At 48.7% G+C, this 25,933-nt stretch overlaps 6 non-coding genes across 6 annotated transcripts; all 6 read left to right on the forward strand.

The window, feature by feature from the left end:
• Positions 1 to 1,396: 1,396 nt before the first annotated feature.
• LOC133068740 (small nucleolar RNA SNORD109A) lies at positions 1,397 to 1,463 on the forward strand. Its single transcript, XR_009695691.1, has one exon. It is a non-coding gene; the product is annotated as a small nucleolar RNA SNORD109A (small nucleolar RNA).
• A 4,299-nt stretch (positions 1,464 to 5,762) lies between these two features.
• Positions 5,763 to 5,855, forward strand: LOC133068669 (small nucleolar RNA SNORD116). Its single transcript, XR_009695632.1, has one exon. It is a non-coding gene; the product is annotated as a small nucleolar RNA SNORD116 (small nucleolar RNA).
• Positions 5,856 to 9,524: 3,669 nt separating this feature from the next.
• Positions 9,525 to 9,616, forward strand: LOC133068672 (small nucleolar RNA SNORD116). The gene has a single exon (XR_009695635.1). It is a non-coding gene; the product is annotated as a small nucleolar RNA SNORD116 (small nucleolar RNA).
• Positions 9,617 to 12,298: 2,682 nt separating this feature from the next.
• Positions 12,299 to 12,391, forward strand: LOC133068575 (small nucleolar RNA SNORD116). The gene has a single exon (XR_009695546.1). It is a non-coding gene; the product is annotated as a small nucleolar RNA SNORD116 (small nucleolar RNA).
• Positions 12,392 to 20,432: 8,041 nt separating this feature from the next.
• Positions 20,433 to 20,525, forward strand: LOC133068658 (small nucleolar RNA SNORD116). The gene has a single exon (XR_009695622.1). It is a non-coding gene; the product is annotated as a small nucleolar RNA SNORD116 (small nucleolar RNA).
• A 2,692-nt stretch (positions 20,526 to 23,217) lies between these two features.
• Positions 23,218 to 23,310, forward strand: LOC133068593 (small nucleolar RNA SNORD116). The gene has a single exon (XR_009695563.1). It is a non-coding gene; the product is annotated as a small nucleolar RNA SNORD116 (small nucleolar RNA).
• The last annotated feature ends 2,623 nt before the right edge of the window (positions 23,311 to 25,933 follow it).

Raw genomic sequence — 25,933 nt, forward strand, 5'->3', positions numbered from 1 at the left:
TCTTACCACTCTCTAAAGTCTTTTTCCATTTGATTCTTTTTGTAAATAATTTCCATTTATCTTATGAACTGTCTCATCTATTTTTCTATTCTTGGCCATTGGTCCATTTGTTTCAACATGTTTGTAATAAATTTTCAGAGTTCTTATCTCTTACTTCCAGAATATGGGTTTCACAGCAAGCATCCTTTTTATTTGACCCATCACAAAGCATTTCACAAAATCTTTATTTGCTGTAATACAACTTTAGAATTTCTTAATTTAAAAGATAACTGCTATGTTACTAATTTAAATAGAGTGGTAGAGGGGATTATTGACTATTTGCAAAGTGAAGAGTTCAGAGAGGAAATAAATGAAGAAATGACAAAGATGATAAAGGAGCAAGGAATTTTGATTTGTTTGGTGAGGACTAGGTATGCGAGGATGCCTGTACAGTAAATAATTATTATAGAACCAATTGTTCTATTGATTTTTAAAATAATTTCATTCATTTTTCTGATCTGATTTGTATCCTATGTGATGTTTTGCTGCAGGTCAAAGGCTAGAACACGTTATCATACTACAGGGAGGAAAGGTGAGCAGCTACTGTGGTGCTATTGAAATTTTGGTCTGTGTTCTTGCCCGTGATGTCACAAAGTCGTTTTTTGAGCTCATTTTTTCAGGTGCCCATGGAGCATATTTTTATGATAAATTTTCCCCCATAGGTATATCCACTTTGTTAATGGAATCTTCATTATTTTTCCCTGTATTAAAGAAAATAGCTTGGTTAACATTTAAGAATCGTTGATAGATTTCCTTTTTATACCATTTTATTATGTGTGAAAATAACCTTTTAGTGAAATTTAAATGTGCCAAAATATTTATCTTTTTATTACTAGCTTTCAGAATTTAGATATTTCTACTCATATTTCCAGTATAATCAAACCTTATTTGCTACTTCATTTGCAAATGATACCCCACTATGGCTCAGATGAGAAAGAACCTGCCTGCTATGCAGGAAACGCAGATTTGACCCCTGGGTCAGGAAGATCCCCTGGAGAAGGGAATGACTACCCACTGCAGTATTCTTGCTTGGAGAATTGTGTGAACAGAGTAGCCTAGCAGGCTACAGTCCATGGGGTGTCAAAGAGTCAGACTCCACTGGGAGACTAACACTTTCATCTCACCACTCCTTGAAATTTTAGTTGACTTGGTTGTTTTGAATATTTTCAATAGATTTTAATTTTATATAGAGAAATCCATGGTTGTGTGCTTTTTGTGCTATGAGGTTTCTATTGTTCAAATACTAAACAAATTGTGTTCTGTATATGTATTGTTTTTTGTTAACAACACAGTAGGTAGGCCTGATGAAAATAAGCCTGGCTATAGAAATGCTTATTTGTTGGGAGGGTGCTTGTCTGGATCAATGATGAGAAAAATTGTCTGAGGATGCTGAGGGACTCATTCCAGATGTCAATCTGAGGTCCAGATGAATGCACCTCTAATCGGACAAATAAGAACCTCATAGCTTGGCTTTGACTACATAACACTGCTATGAGCATGCCTTTTCTTTCTTCCAGAGCAAGTCATCCTATTCTACATTTTCATGCCTCTTATGAGGCATGTAGATATGCTAAGTGACTTGCTTCATTTTGGTCATTTCGAACACAGTTGTAGATAGAACTTTTTAAAGGAATTGTTCTTGAGAAATAAATGGGGGGGGGGGGTGGCAAATGTTGAAGTAAGAAGCGGTTGAACAACTGTAATGGGTACTGAAAGCATCATTTGTGGTTGAGCTGGAAGAAGGGAAGATTGCATGACTATAATAAATTTTGACAATGAAATTTGACAGTATTAGTGCTTTGTTATTTTTATTGTTGAATATTTTTGAGACTATGTCTTTTTTTTCTTTTTGTTTGTTTTTGTTTTTTTCTGCTACACTTTTCTGAGGTAGAAGGACTGAAATGAGGGCCTCTACTTCAGAGAATAGAGGTGAGTAACTGTATCAGGATCATTGAAAAGTCATATGTCTCGTGCACTGTGCCACACCCTGAAGTCTTAGTGTTCATCTGTTCAGTGGCTTACTGGATAATGTCTTCATGATGTCCTTTTCTTTGGTCATTGCCTCTGGCCTCATTTCCAAATTTTAAGTTTTATTTTATCTGCATTTTGGGTGAACTGACAAATACAGAATCTTGGAAGATTGTTGTTTTATACATTTTCTTGTTGCAGTGAAATATCCTTTGGTGAAATTAAACTGTGCTTGGGAGTTTTCTTAACATATTATGGTTTCAGAATGTTGACCCCATGATTGAGATCATCATTGTTAGATCATTTTCGTCAGATCTGTAAGATCATTACGGGTCATTATTGCTATTCTTCTAAATGTTGAACGTGAAAGGTGCTCGATTGTGTCTGATTCTTTGAATTCTCCAGGCCAGAATACTGGAGTGGGTAGCCTCTCTCTCTCCAGGGGATCTTCCCAACCGAGGGGATCAAACCCAGGTCTCCCACATTGCAGGCAGATTCTTTACCAGCTGAGCCACATTTGACTGTAATTAGAATTTTTCCTTTTTTGATCTGAAAAATTATACTTTATACTTTCTGAACTCTAAGGCCATGAAGATTTTAAAGGATAAAAAGCTTCATTTTTCTGTAACACAAATAATTTCAATTTTCCATATTGCATTAATCTCACAAAACATACTATGTTGGATTAATCAAGTGTAGTAAAATTTCATATATTAAATAATCACTATTTCTTGTTAAAATTGAAACATCCATCAGTTAAGAAAAATAGTCTGTATATTCTTTCTCCAACACTACAGTTCAAAACTGTCAATTCTGTCCATAATTCTTCAGGCATTCTGTCTATCAGATCCAATCCCTTGAATCTATTTGTCGCTTCCATTGTATAATCATGAGATACTTGATTTAGGTCATACCTGAATGGCCTAGTGGTTTTTTCTGCTTTCTTCAGTTAAGTCTAAAGTTTGCAATGAGTTCATTTTCTGTGTCGCAGTCAGCTCCCGGTCTTGTTTTTGCTGACTATCTAGAGCTTCTCCAACTTCGCCTGCAAAGAATGAAATCAATCTTATTTCAGATTTGACCATCTGGTGTTGTCCATGTGTAGAGTCTTCTCTTGTGTTTTTGGAAGAGGGTGTTTGCTAGAAACATTGCGTTCTCTTGGCAAAACTGTGTTAGCCTTTGTCCTGCTTCATTTTATACTACAAGACCAAACTTGCCTGTTATTCCAGGTGTCTCTTGACTTTCTTCCTTTGCGCTCCATTCCCCTATGATGAAAAGGACATCTTTTTTATTGGTGTCCTTTTAGTTCTAGAAGGTGTTATAAGTCTTCATGGAACCATTCAAATTCATCTTCCTCAGCATTTGTGACTGAGGCATAGACTTGGATTAGTATGATATTGAATGGTTTGCTTTAGAAATGAACTGAGATCATTCTGTTGTTTTTGAGATTGCACCCATGTACTGCATTTTGAATTCTTTTATTGACCATAAGGGCTATTCCATTTTTTCTAAGGGATTCTTGCCCAGAGTAGTAGATATAATGGTCATCTGTATTATTCACCCATTCCCATCCATTTTAGTTCACTGATTCCTAAAATGTCAATGTTCATTCTTACTATCTCCTGTTTGACCAATTCCAATTTACTTTGATTTGTGGACCTAACATTCCAGGTCCTTTGCAATATTGTTCTTTACAGCATCGTACTTTACTTTCACCACTAGACACATGCACAATTAGATGTTGTTTCCATTGTGGGTCAGCCTCTTCATTGCTTCTGGAGCTATTTCTCCACTCTTCTACAGTAGCATAATGGGCAGTTGGGGACTTGGGGAGTTCATCTTTCAGTGTCATATCTTTTCCCCTTTTCATATTATTCACTGGATTCTAAACACAAGAAGCCAAAGCACTTTATCATTTTTTTCCTCCAGTGGACCACATTTTGTCAGAACTGACCACCATGACCCACCCATCTTGGGTGGCCCTACAAGGCATGGCTCATAGTTTCACTGAGTTAGACAAGACTGTGATACATGTGATCAACTTGATTAGTTTTATGTGATTATGGTTTTCTTTCTATCTGCTCTATGATAGATGAGGATAAGTGGCTTGTGGAAGCTTCCTGATGGGTGGGACTAACTATGGGGAAAACTGGGTCTAGCACTGGTAGGCAAGACCGTGCACAAGAAAACAGTGACAGACTTCACTTTCTTGGGCTCCAAATCACTGTGACTGGTGACTGAAGCCATGAAATTACAAGACGCTTGCTCCTTGGAAGAAAAGCTATGACAAAATTAGACAGCATACTAATGATTAGAGACATCATTTTGCTGACACAGGTCCATATATTCAAAGCGATAGTTTTTCCAGTAGTCATCTATGGATGTAAGATTAGGACCATAAAGAAGGCTGAGCATTGAAGATTTGATGCTTTCATACTGTGGTATCAGAAAATACTTGCGAGAGTACCTCAGACTGCAAGGAAAAAAACAGTGAATCCTAAAGGAAATCAATCCAGAATATTCACTGGAAGGTCTGATGCTGAAGCTGAAGCTCCAGTAATTTGGCCACCTGATGAGAAAAGCTGACACAATGGAATAGACCCTGTTCTGAGAAAGGTTGAAGGCAGGAGGAGAAGGGGACAAAAGGTGATGAGATGGTTGGATGGCATCACTAACTCAATGGACAAGGATTTGAGAAAACTTCTGGAGATGATGAAGGACAGAGAAACCTAGCAAACAGCATTTCATGGGGTCACAAAGAGTCGGACATGACTGAGTGACTGGAGAGGAGGCCAGCATGGATGCACATGGTAGGAGTCAGAATAGATCCCAGCCACGCAGGTGGGATCTGGTTTGGGTAGATGCATTTTTGATGCAGTTCCTGCTCTGAGTGCCATAGTTGGGGCTGTGCTGATGTCAAGGCCGAAGTGAGGAAGTTTCTGTGGTTTCTAGTTGTAGCCCCAGGCCCTATCTGAGGACCCCACCATTGCAGCCCTTTGATTTGGTGAGATTCCTGAGTGCCTGGTGGGTTGCAGTGGTTGCAGAGGCCTGGAAGACTGAAGCCAGGGGACAACAGCGATAGGACTCCATGGCGATGGCACATGTGTTCAGACACCAGGGCCTTTGCATGGGGACTCTGAGACACAGAGATACCCAGGAGTTCCATAGGACACTCAGCCCCACATCACATCCCCCACCAGCCATGCACGCTGTCAGACAGACACCCACAGGCACTTGAACCTAATAACTGCACTCTGTTGACAGAGAAGTACCCAGTTGTCTGTATGGGATCAATACACTTGACTTGCAGATACAGGCCTTCCCCCCATGAAGCTTGCGCATTGATCTCGCTCAGTGAGAGATCGGGTACACATCTGAAGCCTGCCTGTGCTTTCTGTCTGCTTGTCAGGTGAAGTTGCCAGGTATGACTGTCCATCACCAGGAGACGAAGCTCAGCCTATGAGGTGGTGACTCGAGGTGCAGGGGAGTCCTACAAGAAGTGTGGCAGGCCCAGTTTGCTGCCAGTTCTTTTTGGATCACCGAGCATAGTACGCCTTCCCTTGCCCCAAGATGTGTCATGGATTTCGGCTTTCCTGGGACTGCCTGAGTGGCTGTATGTATGGGGGGACCATTCCTCTTGCTGAGAAACCTGGGGGCTGTGAGTTCCTCCGGGTTCTGGGAGACTCCCAGGTCACTGGCTCCTCCTGGGAGTGGTGCTGCCTGCCCTGTGAAGGTGGGCAGTGAACCAGCACGTGCTCAGATCAATGATGACACCCTCACTTGCATTCCTTGGAAAATCTTAACAAAATGAGTGAGAATTCACTACTGTCTCTGCGTCGAAACTGAGGTCCAGCACGTTGCTGCCCCTGGGGCTATGATAGGGGCTAGTTAGCATGAGGGCCAGCTACATCTGTGTCACACACATGCAGACAGCACCCCGGTCACCACAGTTTGTGAGGCTCCCATGTGAGGGTGGGTTGTGGATAGCATTTGAGTGGACTTCAGAGTGCCAGGTCCTTGGTAATGACTGTGAGAGGCAGAGGAGGCTGCCAGCTTGGCAACTGGCGGTAGGAGTCGCAGTAGATCCTGGCTTAGGCCCATTGAGCTCTTGGCTTGCACAGGTGTGTTTCTCTCCAGTTCCTGCTGCAAGTGCAGTAGTTGGGGCTGTGCTGATGTGGAAGCAAAAGCAAGGAAGCTACAGTGGTTTCTTGATTGCAGCCCCAGGCCAGATCTGAGGCCCTCGCCATTGCGGCCCTTTGGGTTGGTAAGATTCTTGAGGGCGTGGTAGAATTCTTGAGGGTGTGGTTGGCTGCAGGAGTTGCAGTGACCTGGTGGACCAGTGGCATTGATGAAAGGCAATAGGCCTCATTTCTGCAGTTGGCAACTCCTGTATTGCAACTCTTGGCACAGTGCTTGATCTGTGGAGGCCACCATGGACTGTGGTGAGGTCCCAGCTCTGCATTCCTCCTGTGGGTTAGCCAGAGTACCTAGGAAAAGTGTAGAGCAGGTAAGGAAAGTTGCAGTGTGATTTCCTGGGATGAACTGTTGCCCTGAGGCTGCAAGTACTGTCTTTGTGTTTCCAAGGATACCTTGGTCCCCTTCAAGGTGCCCTTGGCTCCCTGCAAAAGAGAGGGCCCACTGGTCCTTGGGAGACTTTTGTGGCCTTGGTGGCCTGATGTCTTGCAGGGGCCTTGAACAGTTCCATGTACTGAGGCCTGCCTGCCAGCCGGTCTGGGTAGAACTGAGGTCTGCACACATGCCTGTTGATCCCTTTGACTCTTGGGCATGGAATTTGCAAGGTGTAAGACTTCCTAAGGGGTGGGGCAAGATGGCCAGCCTGGGTGGGACTCAGGTGTCTTCTACCCTGCAGAGAAGTATCATCCACCAAGGCAGTTCTTGTGGTAGAGGTTGGGCCTTGGCTGGCATGCCAGGCCTGCCTCCATGGTATAGCTAGTGGCTGCCCTGACATGGTTTTGGGAAGCCTTGCACAGCAAAGCTCTTCTCCTGACAGTTCTTCTCAGGTCTTCTTTGAAGCAGCCTTAGTGTCCTGAGTGTACTTGGTAGTTATGCTGTGGTGAAGAGGTGCCGGGCAGAATGGCATGGGTCAGCTAATCAAGGCCTTCTTACTTCTGTGGGTCTTTCTGGGTGCTTATTTTCCCTTGTGTGAGCAGGGCACCTTGAGGCTTCTGATGGTGTTTAGAAGACCTGGAACTTGTCCCCTGGAACTGGGGACAGGAGCAGTTCAATTTGGACCAGGCCCTGGACTAGGGGAGCTTTTCCTCAGGTGTGGCCAGTGCCCAGGGCCCTGCGGGCTGTGGATCTGAGCATAATCTGACTGCTAAAGGGTCCCAGTTTCTGTGGTAGTGACCCCTGAACCCTGGTACCTGAGGACCACCTCCCATCTTCATTTTCCAGTGGAGCACTGGAGGGTGATTGGACGCAGTCAGCTGGAGGAGTTGCATGCCCTGAGTTACTTTAGCCTTTTGAGGGTGTGGTGGGCCTTTTCTGCTCCAGGGCAAAGTTCATGGAATTGTCTGTCTTCTCAGGAAACTTCACTTGTACCTTGAGGAGCTGGGACTTGTGAGAAATGACAACTAATTGTAGTAGTACTGGCATGGCCTCAGGATACGTGGCACTTCCACAGAAGCTCCGCTTGCCGACTTTGAGCAGTCAGGTTTCTGTGCTTTGGTCAGAGGGCATGGGTTTTGGAAATCAGGAGCCCATGCCTTATGTGAACAGCCCCTCAGGGTGAAAGTTTGCATGGAGCTTGTGGAAGGTGTCAGGCGTGATCTGCCATATTGTGGGAAGGCTAGACGTCAGGGCTCTGTGGAGAAGGCATACCTTTTCAGCCAATGAGGCCTTTACAAAGGGGCTCAGCCTTTACAAGGAGACAACCAGGAGTTCCAGAGATACACACCCAGAATCCTGAAAGCTCGTCTTTGTTTATACACTGGAACACACACACTTGGCCCAACATCAAGCCCCTCACCACAGACAGCCAAACTGACACACACAGATAATATATCCTAACTTTCTACAGTCTGCTAACGCAGATGTATCCTCTGGGATATAAGGGATTGAGGCAGTTAGAAAGCAGATGAAGGCCTTCAACCAGGAACTATCATCAGCATGGATGTTATTCCGAGAGAATGGGATGCACCTCTGAAGCATGCCTGTGCTTTTCAGTTTTTAGGAACAGTTGCCGGGTATGACTGTCCGTCACCCAGGAAGAGGCCGTGTGTGTTATGCGTGGACTCGAGGTGCAGGGGAGTCTTGTCAGACGTGTGGCAGGCCCAAATTGCTGTGGAGGGTACACCTTACCCCTTTTGGATTAGGGTTCCATGGGTTCCGTGGGATTGCCTGAATAGCTGTAAGTGTGGATGGACTGATCCTCTTACTGAGAAGCCTGGAGGCTCTGGATTGCCTAGCTGCTAGAGGACTCCCGTGCTCACTGGCTCCTCCTGGGAGCAATGCCGCCTGCCCTGCTGAGGTGTACAGCGAGGCACCTGGAGCTTCTCGGGGAAAGTGCCCTTGTTCCTGAGGGAAGGGGGGACCTGTGGGCAAGGACACCTGAGCTGTAGTAGAAGCTGGCCTGGTCTCAGGGTAGGTGGCAGTCACACAGATGCTCTGCAGGGCCACCTTGGGTGGTCAGGTCCATGTGCTTTGATTGGAGGGTGAGTGACATGGGGATCAGGAGCCCAGAGCCTATTTCAGCAGGCCCTCTGGATGAATGTTGCATGCGGCTTGTGGAAGGTGGCATGCCTCATCTGCCATTTTGTGTGACGGCAGGAGGTCAGGGCTCTGTGGAGAAGTCATGCCTATTCAGGCACTGAGGCCTTTGCAAAGGGGCTCTGACATACAGGAGTTCCAGAGGCACACCCAGAATCCTGAGAGTATATCTTCATTGGTAGACCAGAACACATGCCCTCAGCCCCACATTGAATCCCCTGGCCACACACGGCTTTCAGAGAGACAGACACCCACAGGCACTTGAAACTGATTGTCTGTCACACTCCTGGTGACAGATAGGTATCCAGTCGTATGTAAGGGATTGAGGCAGTTGGGTCTGAGATCCAGAACTTCCCCCAGAGAACCATGGGCATCAGTATTGTTCAGCAAGAACAAGGGAACACATCTGAAGCCTACCTGTGCTTTCTGTCCACTTGTCAGGTGATGTTGCCATGTATGACTGCCTGTCACTCAGAATACAAAGACCTGCCTGTGCGGTGCTGATTCAAGGTGCAAGGGAGTCCAACAAGAAGTGTGGTTGGCCCAGGTTGTTACCACTACTTTTTGGATCACTGAGCATGGAACGCCTTCAGCTGCCCCAAGATGTGTCATGGATTTACAGTTTCCTGGGACTGCCTGAGTAGCTGTAAGTTTAGATGGACTGTTCCTCTTGCCGAGAAGCCTAGGAGCTCTGAGTTCCCCCAGCTGTTGGAGGACTCCCAGGTCACTGGCTTCTCCTGGGGGCTGCCCTCCCTTCCTGACTAAAGTGTACAGCGAACCAGCAGGTGCTCGGATTGATGATGGCACACTCACATGCATTCCCTGGACAATCTGAACAAAATGAGTGAGAAATTGATCCCATCTCCTCATCGAAACGAGGTCTAGCACATTGTCTCCTCTGGGGCTAAGGGCAGGACTAGTTAGGAGTGTGGGCAGCTTCAACTGTGTAACACACATGCATAGAGCACTGGGGTCACCACCACTTGTGAGGCTCCTGTCTGAGGGTGGGCATGTACAGATGTTTGAGCGGTCTTCTTGGAATGCAAGCTGCGTGGTGATTGCCACTGAGGAGCAGAAGAGGCTTGTCCAATAGGACAAGGAGTCCTATCCTACAAGGATAGGAGTCGCAGTAGATCCTGGCCTAGGCCCATTGAACTCTTGACTTGAAAGGCAAGTTTCGTCCTGGTTCCTGCTATGAGTGCGCTAGTTGGGGCTGTGGTGATGTGGAAGCTGAAGTGAGGAAGCTTCTGTGGTTTCTGATTGGAGCCCCAGGTCAGATCTGAGGCCCTCGCCATTGCAGCCCTTTGGGTTGGTGAGATTCCTGAGTGCCCTGTGTACTGCAGTGGTTGCAGGGACCTAGTGGAACGTTGGCAGGGGTGAAAGGAAATAGGCTTAGTTTCTGTTCTTCGCAGTTCTTGTATTGCGACTCCTGTCACAGTGTTGAGCCTTGCAGGACACTATGGACTGTGAGGAGGTTCTAGCCATACATTCATCAGGTGGGTTGTCCAGAGGCCTAGAGCAGAATGGTTGTGCAGGTGAGGAAAGGTGCAGTGTGATTTCCTGGGACAATCTGTCCCCTGAGGATTCAAGCACTGTTTTTGTTTTTGCAATAATATGTACTGTGGTCCTTTTGAAGCTGCTCTTGGCTGGGTGCAGAGGACAGGGCATTGCTGGTGATTGGGAGGCTCGGTGATAGGTGACCTTTGTGGCCTTGGTGGCCTGATGTCAGAAAAACGACTTTCAAACTATATCTTTGAAACTGAAGAGTTGCAATAACGAGGCCTAGGAGCCAGCCCTGTGGGTAGTATTAAGGTATGTGCACATGCCCCTTGGCTCCACCCTTTAGCCCTTGGGACTGGAATTTGCAAGGTGTATGAGTTCCTGAAGAATGGGGCCAGCCAGACGGCCCATATCCCACCCAGGTGTTCACCACCCTGGCAGTGATATATCAACCTTGGAAGACCATGGCTGTGGTAGTGATCCAGCATTGGTTGGCATACCAAGACTGCTTTGATGTAGTAGCCATTGGCTCCCCTGACATGATGGTGGGAAACCTGGAAAATCCAAGGTCTTCCCCTGCCTGGTTTTCTGGAGTCTTCCTAGTGATCTGTGAGCACTTGGTGGTCTGGTGTGGTGGAGACAAGGTGCCAGGCAGAATGGCATGGTGTTGCCGTAATCAAAGCCACCTTCTTTCTGCGGGTCTTGCTGAGTGCTGATGGTCCCGGTGTGAGCAGAGCCCCTGGAGGCTTCTGATGTGGGTGAGTCACCCTGGTGGGCAGAGGAGTTCAATTTGGACCAAACCCTGCATTATGGGAGCTTTCTCTAGGGTGTGGTTGGCACCCTGCAGGCTGTGGATCTGAGGATAATCTGGCCAGGAAAGGGGCCCCATTTCTGTGGGAGTGACCCTTGGATCCTGGTACCTGAGGACGACCACCTCTTGTCTTACACTTTCCAGCATTGCCCCAGAGAATGACTGGACTAATTGGACAGGAAGAGGTGCATGCCCTGTATTCTTTTACTATGCGAGCATATGGTGGGCTGTATCTGGCCCAAGGTCAAGTTAACCACACTATAGGCCTTCTCTGGAAAGTTTCCTTGTTCGGGGAGGAGGTGGGACTTGTGGCAAGGACACCAGAGCTGTAATAGTGGCTGGGATAGTCTCAGGGTAAGGGACATTCACACAGATGCTCTGCAAGGTGATCTTGGGCGGTCAGGTTTCTGTGCTTTGGTCAGAGAGCATGGGTCATGTAGATCGGGAGCCCAGAGCCTGTGTCAACAACCACTCAGTGAAATTTTTCATGGGGTTGGAGGAAGGTGCCAGGCGTCATCCCGCATTTTGTGGGAGGTCAGGGCTCCATGGAGCTGACGTGCGTGTTCAGACACCAAGGCCTTTGCATAGGGGCTCTGAGACACGGAAATACACAATGAGTTCCAGAGGCACACCCAGAATCCTGAGAGCACATCCTTGTTGGTACACTAGAACACAAGCACTCAGACCCACATCAAGTCCCCCGACACGCTTGCACACTCAGTCAGACAGACATCCACAGTCATATGAACCTAACTTTCTGCACTCATGCCAACACATAGGTATCCAGTGGTACATAAGGGATAGCAGAAGAAGCCTTCCCTCAGTGAACCAGGGGCATCGATATTGCTTAGCGAGAAGCTGGGTAACATCTGAAGCCTGCCTGTGCTTTCTGTCCTCTTGTCAGGTGAAGTTGCCCAATATGACTGTCCGTCACCCAGGAGACGAAGCCCCGCCCGTGAGACAGTGACTCGAGGTGCAGGGGAGTCTGGTGAGAAGTGTGGTGGGCCCACGTTCCTGCCACTGCTTTTGCGATCACCGAGCATGGTACGCCGTTCCCTGCCCCAAGACGTGTCGTGAATTTCAGGTTTCCTGGCACTGCCTGAGTGGCTGTACGTATGGAGGGACCGTTCCTCTTGCTGAGAAGCCTGGGGGCTCTGAGTTGCCCCGGCTGCTGGAGGACTCCCAGGTCACTGGCTCCTCCTGGGAGCGGCGCTGCCTGCCCTGTGGAGGTGGGGAGCCAGCCAGCACGTGCTCGGATCGATGATGACACCCTCTCATGCATTCCTTGGAAAATCTGAACAAAATGAGTGAGAACTCACTACCGTCTCCTCATCGAAACTGAGGTCCAGCACGTTGCCTCCCTTGGGTTTAAGGGTGGGGCTAGTTAGCAGTGAGGGCATCTCCGACTGTGTCAGACACATGCATGGGGGAGCCAGGTCACCACCATTTGTGAGGCTCCCATCTGAGGGTGGGCCGTGTGCAGGTGTCGAGCGGCCTTCTTGGAATGTGGGGTCCATGGTGAAGGGCACTGAGGAGCAGAAGAGGCATCCGGCTTGTCCAGTGGTGGTAGGTGTCGCAGTAGATCCTGGCATTGGACAGTGAGCTCTTCGCTCAGAAAGGTGTGTTTCCTCCCAGTTCATGCTGTGAATGTGCTATTTGGGGCCCTGGTGATGTCGATTCTGGCACAAGGAATCTTTTGTGGTTTGCCATTGGAGCCCCAGGTCAGATCTGATGCCCTCTCTGTTGCGGCCCTTTGGGTTGGTGAGGTTCCTGAGTGCCCTGTGGGCTGCGGTGGTTGCAGGGAACGGTGGCAGGGGTGAAAGGCAATAGGCCTTGTTTCTACCCTTGGCATTTTGTGTATTGCAACTGCTGCCACAGTGCTTGAGTCTTGGAGGCCGCCGTGGACTGTGCTGTGGTGCTAGGCCTGCATTCCTCCTGTGATTGACCAGAGGCCTAGAGCAGAATGGTTATGCAGGTGAGGAAAGGTGCAGTGTGATTTCCTGGGACATTTTCTCCCCTGAGGCTGCAGGCACTGTCGTTTATTCAATGGTACATCACAGGATCCTTTTGGAGCTGCCCTCAGCTGGGTACAAAGGAGAGGGCATTCCTGGTGCCTGGGAGGCTCGGTGATAGGTGACCTTTGTGGCCTTGGCGGCCCGCTGCCAGAAGGACTCTCCAAGTGTATATTTGGTGCCTTGAAGAATTGCAGTAACAGAGGCCAGGAACCAGCCCTGTCGGCGGTAATGCGTTATGTGCACCTGCCCCTTGGCCTTCCTACGGCCCTTGGGTCTGTAATTTGCCAAGTGTATGAGTTCCTAGGATGGAGCCAGCCAGACATTCCAGATGGCACTCAGGTGTTCACCGCCCTGGCAGTGAAGTAGCAGCCTTTGAGCCCTGTGGTTGTGGTAGATACTGGCATTGGTTGACATAGCAAGGCTGCCTCAGTCTAGTAGCCAGTGGCTCCCCTGGCACTATGGTGGTGAAATGCTGTTGCTGAGTTGTGAGAGACACCAGGATTCTTGGCCTTCCAGAGGAGAGGAATTCATTCCAGGCCAGGTGACGAAGCTTAATCACTCAGAGTTTTTCTGTGATAAAGTTTTATTAAAGTATAAAAGAGATAGACAAAGCTTCTGACATAGACATCAAAATCGAGTAGAAAACATGCCCCCCTTCTAGTCTTTAGCAGGACATTATATATCTAATAGCAGGCTGCTAATTAGAGAAAGGATATATCTCAGAGCTCAGCACCACCAGGCCCCTCACCCACAACATGCACCTTGAAGGAATCTTGGCACAATGTGAGTCAACCTGGGCCATAAAAGGATTGATGTGAATTTTGAAGAAAGGCAGGTTTCCAAGGAAATACATAGTGTTATTAATGTAGATTGCATGCATGTATGCATGCTAAGTCACTTCAAAAGTGTTCTGACTCTCTGCGACCCTATAGACAATAGCACACCAGGCTCCTCTGTCCACAGGATTCTCTAGGCAAGAATACTGGAGTAGGTTGCCATTTCCTTTTCCTAATGTAGATTAGGAGAACAATTGTGTGAGTAAAACATACTCTTTTGTTGAGCCATTAGAGGTTCTGAATCTTAGGAGGAACTGACTTGAAGAAAAATAGTTCAGTTCACTTCAGTTCAGTCACTCAGGCGTGTTCAACTCTTTGCGACCCCATGGACTGCAGCATGCCAGGCGTCCCTGTCGATGACCAACTCCCGGAGTTTACTCAAACTCATGTCCATCAAGTCAGTGATGCCACCCAACCATTTCATCCTCTGTCGTCCGCTTCTTCTCCTACCTTCAATCTTTCCCAGCTTCAGGGTCCTTTCAAATGAGTCAGTTCTTTGCTTCAGGTGGCCAGACTATTGGAGTTTCAGCTTTAGCATCAGTCCTTCCAATGAATATTCAGGGCTGATTTCCTTTAGGATGGACTGGTTTGATCTTCTTACTGTCCAAGGGACTCTAAAGAGTCTTCTCCAACAACACAGTTCAAAAGCATCAATTCTTTGGTGCTCAGCTTTGTTTATAGTCCAGCTCTCACATACATACATGACTGTTGGAGAAAACATAGCTTTGACTAGACGAACCTTTGTTGGCAAAGTAATGTCTCTGGTTTTTTATAAGCTGTCTAGGTTGGTCATAACTTTCCTTCCAAGGAGCAAGTGTCTTTTAATTTCATGGTTGCAGTCACCATCTGCAGTGATTTTAGGCATCCCCCCCCCCAAAAAAAGTCTGTAACTGTTTCCCCATCTATTTGCCATGAAGTGATGGGGCCAGATGCCATGATGTTAGTTTTCTGAATGTTGAGTTTGAAGCCAACTTTTTCACTCTTCTTTCACTTTCATCAAGAGGCTCTTTAGGTCTTCTTCAGTTTCTGCCCTAAGGGTGGTGTCATCTGCATATCTGACATTACTGATATTTCTCCCAGCAGTCTTGATTCCAGCTTGTGCTTCACCCAGTCCAGCAGTTCTTATGATGTACTCTGCATGTAAGTTAAATAAGCAGGGTGACAATACGCAACCTTGACATACTCCTTTCCTGATTTGAAACCAGTCTGTTGTTCCATGTCCAGTTCTAACTGTTGCTTCTTGACAGATTTCTCAGGAGGCAGGTCAGGTGGTCTGGTATTCCCATCTCTTTCAGAATTTTCCAGAGTTTGTTGGGATCCACACAGTTAAAGGCTTTGGCATAGTCAATAAAGCAGATTTTTTTTTTTAACTCTCTTGTTTGTTCTGTGATCCAATGAATGTTGCTAATTTGATCTATAGTTCCTATGCCTTTTCTAAATGCAGCTTAATTTCACAGTTCTCATACTGTTGAAGCCTGGCTTGGAGAATTTTGAGCATTACTTTGCTAGCGTGTGAGATGAGTGCCAAACTGTGGTAGTTTGAGCCTTTTTTGGCATTGCCTTTCTTTGGGATTGGAATGAAAACTGACCTTCTCCAGTCCTGTGGCCCCTGCTGAGTTGTCCAGATTTGCTGGCCTATTGAGTGCAGCACTTTCAGAGCATCATCTTTTAGGATTTGAAATAGCTCAACTGGAATTCCATCACCTCCACTAGTTTTGTTCATAGTGATGCTTCCTAAGGCAGGATGTCTGGCTCTAGGCGAGTGATCACACCATTGTGATTATCTGGGTCATAAAGAATTTTTTTTATGTAGTTCTTCTGTGTATTCTTGCCACCTCTTCTTAATATCTTCTGCTTCTGTTAAGTCCATACCATTTTTGTTCTTTATTGTCCCCATCTTTGCATCAAATGTTCCCTTGGTATCTCTAATTTTCTTGAAGAGATCTCTAGTCTTTTCCATTCTATTGTTTTCCTCTATTTCTTTGCACTGATCACTGAGGAAGGCTTTCTTCTCTCTCCTTGCTATTCTTTGGAACTCTGCATCCAAATGAGTATATCTTTCCTTTTCCCCTTTGCCTTTCACTTCTGTTCTTTTCACAGCTCTTTTTAAGGCCTCCTCAGACAACCATTTTGCCTTTTTGCATTTCTTTTTCTTGGGGATGGCCTTTATCACTGCCTCCTGTATGATGAAATGAACCTCTGTCCATAGTTCTTCAGGCCCTCTGTCTATCAGATTTAATACCTTGAATCTGTTTGTTACTTTCATTGTATAGTTGTGATGGATTTGATTTAGGTCTTACCTGAATGATCTAGTGGTTTTCCCTACTTTATTCAGTTTAAGTCTGAATTTGGCAATAAGGAGTTCATGATCTGAGCCACAATCAGCTCCACTCTTGATTTTGCTGACTGTATAGAGATTCTCCATCTTTGGCTGCAATAAATATAATCAATCTGATTTCAGTATTGACCATCTGGTGATGTCCATGTGAAGAAATACAGATCGAAGAATAAATACATAGTTCTTTAGCATAGTTTAATAAAAATAGTTCCATAATAATACCCTTTAGTTAGCTGAAAGTTTGAGGAAAGTTAAATTCAGGTGGAACCAGTTATTGTCATGGCAACACTGAATTTTAAAAGAAACCTTTTAATTTTGTATAGAGAAGGGAAGAAATGTGACGCCTGTAGTTTGTTTCCTCCTGGTACTTAATAGAGAGAGAAAAAATGTCTGGCCCTTGCAGCCTATTTCCTCCATTTGGGGATCCCTAGCCTTCCTGTCTTTTCTTTTCTTTTAGGAGAATTATCTTGCTTAGGGAAAGGGGCGTCACTCTCATTACATAACTGCTTCTAAGCTGATAAGGGGCATCATCACTAAATTGGAGAGGCATCATATTCTGCTAACCCTCCTATTGAGGGTGTGATCCAGAGGCCCCAAGTAGTAGTTGGAGGAAGCCGCTGAAGTTGCAGGAGTTTGAGCAACCATTTGTAACTTAAAAGCTTTCATGCAGCTAGAAACAAATCCCATTACACAGGAGGGAGAAAACAGTAAAAACAGAACAATCAGCAAAGTTAAAAGTCAAATTATGTCCATAGATAAGGTACAAAGTGTTGCACCAGTCCATCTTGTGATTGTTAGATGTCATCAGATTAAGAAGAGGCATCACATATGATTGTTGTTGTCGAAGGTATTCACAAACTTGGAGAAAGTCCTTTGCTTGAAGTGGAGATGCCTACTATGGGAAGCCTTCCACTGATGAAGAGGGGAGCACTCTATAGACCCAGCAGCTAGACCTATTGTGAAATGCAGCGTAGGAGTGAGCCCCGGAAAGGAAGGCATTATCTTGAGGATCAAATGGCAGACTCAGGACTTTTGGAGTCAGCATAAGCAGACGCACATAGATTATCAAACCCATCTGAAGAGTACTAAGAAAAAGCATAGAAAATAAAGGCATAAAATGACATCAGTTAGTTCTGGTCAAGGTGCCTCCTCTTAACTCTAGTGTGGTGCACCCACGAATCAATTCTGGGCACTTTGGCAGCTGTGAGAGAAGAAAGACTAACCTGGTCAAGGCCTTCCCAGAGGGCTCGAGGGACCCCCACCCCAGACCCCAGAGTCTTTATCAGGACCTTGGTTCCTGGCTCAAACAGTGGTGTGCCTGACTCAGAGACTCGGTCAGGAGTCACCTCCCAGTACTTTTTAAATGTCTGTTGAAAACCTGAGAGCTGAGTTACATAGTTGGTTAATTCCAAGGCTTTAGGAAAGCTCTAGTGTAAACTAACCCTTAAGAATTTTCCATTTAGCATTTTTAGAAATTATTAATCAATCATCCTTGGACTGTAACCATCCTTTATCAGTAATCTTTACTTCTCTTTTTTTATATCTTTCTAATCCTTTCTCAGAATATTGTGATTTTGCCTATTCAACAGGATGTGTCCGGATCAAAGCCATCTGCAGGGGTTTCATGAAGTGCCACCTTTATGACCTGACAGTCAGCCGGCTGATTACCCTCACAGGAGATCGTGCACTAGATCCTGTCCAGTAGACCAGGCCTAGGCCCATTCAGCCCAGGGAGCTCTTGGCTTGAAAAGGTGCATTTCATTCCAGTTTCAGCTGCTAGTGGGCTAGCTGGGGCTTTGCTGATGTGGAAGCTGAAGCGTGGAAGATTCTGTGGTTTCTGATTGGAGACCCAGGTCAGATACAAGGCCTCACTGTTGAGGCCCTTTGGTTTAGTAAGATTCCTGAGTGCCTGTAGGCTGCAGCAGTAGTGGGACCTGGTGGAACAGTGGCAGGGCAAAAAGCAACATGCCTTCTGTCCTTTGCAGTTGCTGCATTGCAGCTCCTGTCATGTGCATGAGTCCTGAAGGCCACCGTGGGCTGTGCAGTGGCCCTAGCCATGTAGTCCTCCTTCAGGATGGCCAGAGGCCTAGAGCAGAATGGTTGTGCAGGTGAGGAAAGGTGCAGTGTGATTGCCTGGGACGATCTGTCCCCTGAGGCTGCAGGCACTGTCATTGTGGTTCTAACGATATGTACTGTGGTCCTTTTGGAGCTGCCCTTGGCTGGGTACAGAGGAGAGGGCATTACTGCTGTTTGGGGGGCTCAGTCATAGGTAACACTTGAGGCCTTGGTGGCGCGATGCAAGAAGAAAGACTCTTTAAGCATATCTTTGGTACCTTGAAGAGTTATACCAACTGAGGCCAAGGAGCCAGCCCTGTGGGTGGTAATGCAGTATATGCACATGCCGCTTGACCCCCATTTGGCCACTAGAGCTGGAATTTGCAAGATGTCTGAGTTCCTAAATGATGGGGCCAGCCAGACAGCCCACATGGCACCCAGGTGTTCGCCACACTCATAATGAAGTATCGACCTTGGAGGCCCGTGGCTGTGGTAGAGATTTGAAATCGGTTGGCATAACAAGGCTTGTGCATAACATAACGTAACATAACGTAACATAACATAACATAACATAACGTAACAGTGTAGTAGCCAGTGGCTCCCATCACACTAGGGCAGAGGAACTGGAACATTCAAGGTCATCCTCTGGCTTTTATAAATTCTTCCTGGAAGCTGCCTTGGTGATCTGTGAGCACTCAGTGGTTTTACCATGGCGGAAAAGATATGTACAGCTGAATAGAGTAGTATTGCCATAAATAAAGCCCACCTTCTTCCTGTGGGTCTTCCTGGGTGCTGATTTTCCCTGTGTGAGCAGAGCCGCAGAGGCTTCAGATATGGGCAAGTCGCCCTTTAGGGCAGGAGGAGTTCAGTTTGGACCAAGCCCTTCATGATGGGAGCTTTTCCCATAGGGTGTGGTCGGCACCCAGAGCCCTGCAGGCGGTGATCTGAAGATAATCTGGCCAGGAACTGGATCCTGGTACCAAAGGACCACCAGCTCCCATCTTGGACTTTCCGGTGGAGGCCCACACAATGATTGTACTGACTGTGCATGAAGAGATGCATGCCCTGAATTATTCTGCTCTTTGACGGTGCGATGGGCTGTATCTGCCCCGGGGCCAACTTCACAATACTGTGCGGCTATCTGGGAAAGTTTCCTTGTTCAGGAAAGAGGTGAGACTTGTGGCAAGGCCACCTGAGCAGTAGTAATAGCTGGCGTAGTCTCAGGGTACGTGACATTCACACAGATGGTCTGTGAGGGGACCATGGATGGTCAGGTCCATGTGCTTTGGTCAGAGGGCATGGGGATGGAGATTGGGAGCCCAGAACTTCTGTCAACAGCCCCTCGGTGAAATTTTGCATGGGCCTTGTGGAAGGTGCCAGGTACCATCCCCCATTTCATGGGAGGGTGGGAGGTCAGGGCTCGGTGGAGATGGCAGACGTGTTCAGATACCAAGGTCTTTGCATGCAGACTCTGAGACATGGAGATATCCAGAATGAGTTCCCCTGGCACACCCATAATGCTGAGAGTGCATCCTTGTTGGTACACCAGAACAAGGCATTCAGCACCACATCAAATGCCCTGCACCCTTGCACGCTCAGTCAGACAGGCACCCACAGGCATTTGAACCTAATAACTGCACTCATTTGATAGACTTATATCCAGTCGTCCATACGGATCAATACAGTTGGTTTGCAGATACAGGCCTTCCCCCCATGAAGCATGCACATCGATCTCACTCAATGAGAGAGTGGGTACACATCTGAAGCCTGCCTGTGCTTTCTGTCCCCTTGTCAGGTGAAGTTGCCCGGTATGACTGTCCGTCACCCAGGAGATGAAGCCCTGCCCGTGAGACAGTGACTCAAGGTGCAGGGGAGACTGGTGAGAAGTGTGGTGGGCCCACGTTCCTGCCACTGCTTTTGTGATCACCGAGCATGGTACGCTGTTGCCTGCCCCAAGACATGTCTTGGATTTCAGGTTTCCTGGCACTGCCTGAGTGGCTGTACGTATGGAGGGACCATTCCTCTTGCTGAGAAGCCTGGGGTCTCTGAGTTCCCCCAGCTGCTGGAGGACTCTCAGGTCACTGGCTCCTCCTGGAGTGGCGCTGCCTGCCCTGTGGAGGTGGGGAGCCAGCCAGCACGTGCTCGGATCGATGATGACACCCTCTCATGTATTCCTTGGAAAATCTGAACAAAATGAGTGAGAACTCACTACCGTCTCCTCATCGAAACTGAGGTCCAGCACGTTGCCTGCCTTGGTCTTAAGGGTGGGGCTGATTAGCAGTGAGGGCATCTCCGGCTGTGTCAGACACATGCATGGGGGAGCCAGGTCACGACCATTTGTGAGGCTCCCGTCTGACGGTGGGCCGTGTGCAGGTGTCGAGCGGCCCTTGGAATGAGAGGTCCACGGTGAAGGGCACTGAGGAGCAGAAGAGGCATCTGGCTTGTCCAGTGGTGGTAGGTGTTGCAGTAGATCCTGGCATCGGACAGTGAGCTCTTCGCTCAGAAAGGTGTGTTTCCTCCCAGTTCATGCTGTGAGTGCACTAGTTAGGGCTGTGGTGCTATGAAAACCAAAGCTATAAGCTTCTGTGGCTTCTGATTGGAGCCCCAGGAGAGACATGAGGCCCTCGCCGTTGCAGCCCTTTGGGTTGGTGAGATTCCTGAGTGTCGTGTGGGCTTCAGCAGTTGCAGGGACCTAGGGGAACGCTGGCAGGGGCGAAAGGCAATAGGCCTCCTTTCTGCCCTTGGCAGTTCCTGATTTTAACTCCTGTCACATGCTTGAGTCTTGGAGGTTGCCATGGATTGTGAGGTGGTCCCAGGCCTGCATTGCTCCTGCAGGTTGGCCAGAGGCCCAGAGAAGAATGGTTGTGCAGGTGAGGAAAAGTGCAGTGTGATTTCCTGGGATGTTATGTCTGCTGAGGCTGCAGGCACTGTCGTTTCTTCAGTGATACATACTGTGGTCCTTTTGGAGCGGCCCTCAGCTGGGTACAGAGGAGAGAGCATTGCTGGTGCCTGGGAGGCTAGGTGATAGGTGACCTTTGTGGCCTTGTTGGCCCGATGCCAGTAGAAGGACTCTTCAAGTATATCTTTCATGCCTTGAAGAATTGCAGTAACAGAGGCCAGGGAACCAGCCCTGTGGGTTGTTATGTGGTCTGCGCACATGCCCCTTGGACCCATTTGGCCCCTGAGCCTGGAATTAGCAAGTATTGTGAATTCCTAAAGGTTGGGCCCAGCCAGATGGCCCAGATGGCTCCCAGATGCTCACCACCCTGGCAATGACGCATCAACATGGAGGGCCATGGTTGTGGTAGAGATTGGTCATTGGTTGGCATACCCACGCTGCCTCAGTGTAGGAGCCAGCGGCTCCCATGGCACTACGGCAGAGACCTGGCACATCCAAGGTCTTCCCCTGATGGGTCTTCTGAAGTCTTCCTGGATACATCCTTGGTGATCTGTGAGCACTCGGAGGTCTTGCCTGGCGGAGACATGGCAGAATGGCATGTTGTCACCTAGTCAAAGCTCACCTTCATCCTGTGGGTCTTGTTTGGTGCTGATTTTCCCTGTGTGAGCAGAGCCCATGGAGGCTTCAGATGTGCGTGAGTCGCCCTTTGGAGCAGGAGGAGTTCAATTTGGACCAAGCCCTACATTTTGGGAGATTTTCCAAAGGGTGTAGTCAGTACCCAGGACCCTGCACACTGTGAATCTGAAAATAATCTGGCCAGGAAAGGGGTCCATTTCTGTGGGAGTGACCCCTGAATCCTGGTACCTGAGGAAGACCAGTGCCCATCTTCCACTTTCCGGTGGAGGCCCACACAATGATTGTACTGACTATGCATGAAGAGATGCATGCCCTGAATTATTCTGCTCTTTGATGGTGCGATGAGCTGCATCTGCCCCCGGGCCAACTTCACCATACTGTGCGGTTGTCTGGGAAAGATTCCTTGTTCAGGAAAGAGGTGAAACTTGTGGCAAGGACACCTGAGCAGTAGTAGTAGCTGGCGTAGTCTCAGGGTACGTGGCATTCCCACAGATGGTCTGTGAGGGGACCATGGATGGTCAGGTCCATGTGCTTTGGTCAGAGGGCATGGGGCATGGAGATTGGGAGCCTAGAGACTATGTCCACAGCCCCTCAGTGAAATTTTGCATGGGGCTTGTGGAAGGTACCAGGCGTCATCCCCCATTTCGTGGGAGGGTGGGAGGTCAGGGTTTGGAGGAGATGTCACACGTGTTCAGACACCAAGGCCGCCTTATGTGGGCTCTGAGAAATGGAGATATCCAGAATGAGTTCCACAGGTACACCCATAATGCCGAGAGCTCATCCTTATTGGTACCACAGAACACAGGCACTCAGCACCACATCAAATGCCCCGCCACCCTTGCACCCTCAGTCAGAAAGACACGCACAGACGTGTGAACCTAATAACTGCACTCTTTTGATAGACATATATCCAGTAGTCTGTATGGGATCGATAAAGTTGGCTTGCATACAGGCCTTCCCCCCAGGAAGCATGTGCATTGATCTGGCTCAGTGACATCCTGGTACGAATCTGAAGCCTGCCTGTGCTTTCTGTCTCCTTGTCAGGTGAAGTTCCCAAGTGTGACTGTCCGTCATTCAGGAGATGAAGCCCCACCCATGAGGTGGTGACTCCAAGTGCAAGGAAGTCCGGTAAAAAGTGTGGTGGGCCCAGGTTGCTGCCAGTTATTTTTGGATCACTGAGCACGGTACGACTTCCCCTGCCCGAAGACGTTTCATACATTTCGGCTTTCCTGGGACTGGTGCAGTGGCTGTACATGTGGGGGTACCATTCCTCTTGCTGAGAAGCCTGGGGGCTCTGAGTTGCCCCGGCTACTGGAGGACTCCCAGGTCACTGGCTCCTCCTTGGAGCGGCGCTGCCTGCCCTGTGGAGGTGGGGAGCCAGCCAGCACGTGCTCGGATCGATGACGACACCCTCTCATGCATTCCTTGGAAAATCTGAACAAAATGAGTGAGAACTCACTACCGTCTCCTCATCGAAACTGAGGTCCAGCACGTTGCCTCCCTTGGGATTAAGGGTGGGACTGGTTAGCAAGAGGGCTTCTCTGACTGCGTCACACACACGCATGGAGGAGCCAGGTCACCACCATTTGCGAGGCTCCCATCTGCGGGTGGGCCGTGTCCAGATGTTCGAGCGGCCTTCTTGGAATGTGGGGTCCATGGTGAAGGGCACTGAGGAGCAGAAGAGGCATCCGGCTTGTCCAGTGGTGGTAGGTGTCGCAGTCGATCCTGGCATCGGACAGTGAGCTCTTCTCTCAGAGCGGTGCATTTTGTCCTGGTTCCTGCTGCAAGTGTGCTAATTGGGGCTCTCGTGATGTCGATTCTGACGCAAGGAAGCTTCTGTGGTGTCTGATTGGAGGCCCAGGTCAGATCTGAGGCCCTGGCCATTGCAGCCCTTTGGGTTGGTGAGATTGCTGAGTACCCTGTGGGCTGCAGCGGCTGCAGAGACCTAGGGGAACGGTGGCAGTTGTGAAAGTTAATAGGCCTCATTTCTGCCCTTGGCAGTTCCTGAATTGCAAGTCCTGTCACATGCTTGAGTCTTGGAGGTCGCCATGGACTGTGTTGTGGTCACAGGCCTGCATTGCTCCTGCATGTTGACCAGAGCCCCAGAGGAGAATGGTTGGGCAGGTGAGGAAAAGCGCAGTGTGATTGCCTGGGATGTTATGTCTGCTGAGGCTGCAGGCACTGTTGTTCTGTTTTCACTGATACATAGTGTGGTCCTTTGGAAGCTGCCCTCAGCTGGGTACAGAGGAGGGGGCATTGCTTGTGCCTGGGACTCTCAGTGACAGGTGACGTTTCTGTCCTTGGTGGCCTGCTGCCAGTAGAAGGTCTCCCAAAGGGTATCTTTGGTGCCTTGAAGAGTTGCAAGAAGAGAGGCCAAGCAAGCAGCCCTGTGGGTTGTTATGTGGAGTGTGCACCTGCCCCTTGGCCGCCATTTGTCCCCTGGGCCTGGAATTTCCTAGGCTCCCTAAGGTTGGGGCCAGTCAGCCGGCCCTGATAGCACCAATGTGTTTGCCCCCTGGCAATGGAGCATCAAGCTTGGAGGCCCATGGTTCTGGTAGAGATTGGTCATTGGTTGGAATACCCAGGCTGACTCAGTGTAGGAGCCAGCAGCTCCCATGGCGCTATGGCAGAAACCTGTGGCATCCAGGGTCTTCCCCTCACAGGTCTTCTGAAGTCTTCATGAAAGCATCCTTAGTGATCTGTGTGCACGCGGTCATTTTGCGCCCCGTCATCCTGTGGGTGTTCCTGCTTGAGGATTGTCCCTGTGTGTGCCGAGGCCTTGGAGGCTTCAGATTTGGGTGAGTGACCCTTGGGGCAGGATGAGTCCAATGTGGACCACGCCCTGCATTATGGGAGCTTTCTGTGGGGTTTGGTCAGTAGCCTGGTCCCTACAGGGTGTGGATGTGAGGATAATCTGGCCAGGAAAGGGATCCCGTTTCTGTTGGAGTGACCCCTGGATCCTGATACCTGAGGAAGTCCAAGTCCCATCCTTCCTTTCTGTCAGAGGCCGCCCAATGAGTGGACTGACTGGCAGTAAGAGACGCATGCCTTGAATTCTGCTCCTATTCGAGGGTGCGCTGGGCCGAATCTGCCATAGTGCCAAGTTCACCTTACTCTGTAGTTCTCTGGGAAACTTTTCTGGTTAGGGTGGAGGTGAACCTTGTGCCAAGGACCCCTGAGCTGTAGTAGTAGCTACAGTCTCAGGGTACGTGGCATTGACACAGATGCTCCGCAAGGTGGCCTTGGGCGGTCAGATTTCTGTGCTTTGGTCAGAGATCATGGGTCATGCAGACTGGGAGCCTAGAGCCTACGTCAACAGCGCCTCAGTGAAATTTTTCATGCGGCTGAAGGAAGATGCCATATGTAATCCCCCATTTCGTGGGAGGACAGGAAGTCAGGGCTCCATGAAGACGGCATGCGTGTTCAGACTGCAGGGCCTTTAAGTGCGGGCTCTGAGACTTGGCTACCTGGACATATTTCTGGACACACCCCCAAATTGCCAAGAGTGCATTCTTGTTGGTACACCGGGACACAAGCACTCAACCCCACATCGAAGCCCCTGCCACCCATGCATGCTGAGTCAGAAAGACACCCACATGACCTTGAGCCTAATTTGCTGCACTCTTTTGAACAGTAGGTAACCAGTGGTCTGTAAGGGATGGATGTAGTTGGGTTGCAGATACAGGCCTTCCCCCAGTGAAACCTCTGCATCAGTGTTACTCAGTGAGAGACCAAGTCCACATCTCAAGTGTTCCTGTGCTTTCTGTCCCCTCGTCAGATGCAGTTGCCACATATGGCTGTCCATGACCCAGGAGACGAAGGTCCGCCCCTGAGGCGGCGGCTCGAGGTGCAAGGGAGTCCGGCAAGAAGTGTGGCGGCCCAGGCTGCTGCCAGGGCTTTTTGGATCACCGAGCACGGTACGGCTTCTCCTGCCCCAAGACATGTCGTGAATTGCAGGTTTCCTGGCACTGCCTGAGTGGCTGTACGTATGGAGGGACCGTTCCTCTTGCTGAGAAGCCTGGGGGCTCTGAGTTGCCCTGGCTGCTGGAGGACTCCCAGGTCACTGGCTCGTCCTTGGAGCAGCGCTGCCTGCCTTGTGGAGGTGGGGAG

Source organism: Dama dama, chromosome 13 (assembly GCF_033118175.1).
Source record: "Dama dama isolate Ldn47 chromosome 13, ASM3311817v1, whole genome shotgun sequence".
Lineage (NCBI taxonomy): Eukaryota > Metazoa > Chordata > Mammalia > Artiodactyla > Cervidae > Dama > Dama dama.